Below are 3,253 nucleotides of genomic sequence, written 5' to 3'. Positions count from 1 at the left end.
GAGTTGATCGATGTCTAAATTTCCATGGAGAAGTGGTTTCTTAGTTGCTAATTCTGCAATTATCATGCCTATACTCCAAATGTCAACTAGAGTCAAATACCAGCTGAACCCAGCAATACTTCTAGAGCTTTATACTAAAGTGTTACTACCTCATCTGCATGTACCCTAGGCCAGTGGTCCCTAACATTTTTGGAACCAGGAACATGGATAGGGGGTGGGGTGGAGGGTGTGATGGTTTCAGTATCATTCAAGTGCATTATATTTATTGTGCACTTTATCTCTATTATTATTACACTGAAATATATAATGAAATAATTATACAACTCGCTATAATGCAGAATCAGTGGGAGCCCTGAGCTTGTTTTCCTGCAATTAGAAGGTCCCCTCCGGGGGCGATGGGAGACAGCGACACCCGAAATGTGTTGCTTATGTCCAGTCCACCCTGTAATCTCGTTTTGGTTCCTGTCACTGCAGAAAATCTGCTTCACAAAGATAGGATGTTGGAAATGGAAGCAACTTTTTCAGTGTTTTTGTGACAATCTCAGGATAGTCTGCCTTGACTTTAATCCAGAACGTATGGAGAGTTAAAGTCGTCTCAAACATACTTTTAAGTATATCGTCAAATGTGATCTCAAGCAGTTATCCTCTTCTAGCACGGACAAAGTCGATTCACCTTGCTTATTCACAAACGAGTCCATTCCTTCCCAGTTCGGGGGTCTTTTGTGGTTGGGAGGTCATGCTCAACCTCTTTTGAAGGCTGAGACAGGTGATCATGCGCCAGCTGGGAGAAAGAAGGCTCAGTCTCTTTCAAAATCTCTGCTATGTTTAAAACATGTCAAAAATCCCAATGTTCACTTGTTGCTCCCATAATTCCAGTTTGGCTTTGAATGCGGCCACTTTATCTGCCAACTTGACCACTGTTGTCATTCTCCCTTAAGGTGACAGATCAAGCTGGTTAAGCAGGTTGAATATGTCACACAAGTAAGCAAGTTTTGCGACCTATTCTGTGTCACTGAAATGTGCTGCCAGTGGTGACTGATTTTCTAAAAGAAGTCTCTAGAGTGGCTCTCATAACTCAGAAACTCTGGCCAGTGATCTACCGATAGAAAGCCACGTCACTTCCGTGTATGAGAGGAGACGCGTGTGCTCTGCATCCATCTCCCCACAGAGCTGCACGACAGACGTGAGTTAAGGGCATGTACTTCAAGTGGCCGATCATTTTAATCACATCCTGCAAAACGTTATTAAATTCAAGTGATATTTTTCAGCTAGCCAGCTTTCCTCTATGGATGACACAGTGTGTAGACTCACATTCAGAAGCAACCTCTTTGACCCAGGTAGTGAAATCATAAAGCTGTAATGGCAGCCACTCCATCCGTGCATATACCGACACAAATGACCAATTCAGTTTTCCTGATAGGTAATCTTTCAAAGATTTGAATAGTTCTGCATCTGTGATGTCAGTTGGCAACAAAAGTGTGCATAACATACCCTCACACACATCCTCCTGAAAAATAGATCACACAGAAACAAGCATTATTGCCTTGTTGTCAACATCTGTAGACTCGTCAACCTGGATGCACACTGCAGTGACTCATTATTTAATCCACTCTAACAATTGTGCCTCATTGTCCTCTGCTATTTCATTGATTCGTCTAGTTATGGTGCTAGCTGAAAGAGGAACACGTGCCACCTTCTTCAGCTTCTCCTAAAAGTTCATGACGAATGTCCTTAGCAGCAGGCAGGACCAACCCTTCAATTATTCTAATAAGGAGCATGCAACTCAGGTCCCTCGCATGCACAGTTCACAATAGGGTTCACGCTCCTAAGAGAATCTAATGCCTGATGATCTGAGGCGGAGCTGAGGCAGTGATGCTAGCGCAGGGGAGAGGCTGCAAATACAGATGAAGCTTCGCTTTCGCTGGCCCACCGCTCACCTCCTCCTGTGCAGCCCCGTTCCTCGGGAGTTGGGGACCCTTGCTCTAATAAATATTCCAAAATCTCTGGCAAGGCCAAAATCAGACAGTTTAATTGTTCCTTTGTCATTAATCAATAGATTTTGAGGTTTTACGTCTCTGCATAGAACTCTTCAAGAGTGGCAAAACACAATCTCTTGTAGGATTTGGTACAAATAACTCTTAACAAGTGAAGAATCCACAAACCTACCAGGAAGGATAGAATCCAAGTATTTCTTTAGATCCACGAGAAGGAATTCAAAGATGAAATATAACCTGGAATCCTGCATGAGCACATCTTGAAGACTGACTACAGTTGGATGACAAAGTTCTTTTAATAGAGAAATTTCCCAAATTGCAGTTCTAGGAACCCCTTCCTTTTTACTTTCTAGTCTAATTTTCTTCGTGGCTACCATTTTACCTGCAGTTTTGTGTCTACCCTTATACACAACTGCATACGTACTTTCTCAGATCTTCTCTATTTTGGTATAGTCTTCCATAGTTAATCAATAGGTCTGGTAGTTGCTGGATGATTGCCCCAGAAGGGGCGGCAGTGGCTACCACATCAGCAACGCTCTTCTCTCGACTTTCCAGAGCCAGCTTTGAAGCTAAGTGCCTGTATTGCATATTTGAAAGTTGCTAAGAGAGTATATCTCAAAAGTTCTCATCACACAAAAAAATTTTATAACTATGTACAGTGACATGTTACTTAGACTTACTATGGTGATCATCTTACAATCTATACAAATATCGAATCATTACATTTACTCCTGAAACTAATAGAATGTTATGTGTCAATTATGCCTCAATTAAAACAAAGAAATAGTAGGTTTAAGAAACACAAACAAACAAACAAACAGACAGCTTGCCTGTGTCATAGCGAGCAACGTGTGAATGGTTTGAGATGAAGTCAGTAAAGTAGCCAGAAGCCAGGTCAGGGACTTTGTGAGCTCTGTTGAAGAGTTTGGATTTTACTCTAAAAGTAATGAGAAGCTAGTGAAAGATTTTAAGTGAGAAGCGACTTGATCTGATTTACATTTTTAAAAGATCATTTCGGCCACTTTGTAGAGACCTTGGGTCAAGGGTTGAAGCAAGGACAACCGTGAAGACCACTGTAGCAGCCTGGGAAAGAGACGATGGTGGCCCAGCATAAGCTGTAGCGGTATGGACAGCAGGAAAGGGAGAGATTTAAGATATGTTTAGAGGTAGAGACAACAGAATTTGCTTCTGAATTAAATGTGGGTTATGCAGGAGAGAGAGGCATCAAGGATAACTCCTGGTTTTCTTGTCTGAGAAGC

At 42.0% G+C, this 3,253-nt stretch overlaps 1 pseudogene; it reads right to left on the bottom strand.

The window, feature by feature from the left end:
- Positions 1-2,039: 2,039 nt before the first annotated feature.
- LOC105293313 lies at positions 2,040-2,455 on the bottom strand (annotated as a pseudogene).
- Between the last annotated feature and the right edge of the window lie 798 nt (positions 2,456-3,253).

The sequence above is a fragment of the Pteropus vampyrus genome, unplaced genomic scaffold, assembly GCF_000151845.1.
Source record: "Pteropus vampyrus isolate Shadow unplaced genomic scaffold, Pvam_2.0 Scaffold71, whole genome shotgun sequence".
Taxonomy (NCBI): Eukaryota; Metazoa; Chordata; class Mammalia; order Chiroptera; family Pteropodidae; genus Pteropus; species Pteropus vampyrus.
Note: the sequence above shows the minus strand (reverse complement) of the source record. Positions and strands in the feature narration are given on the sequence as shown.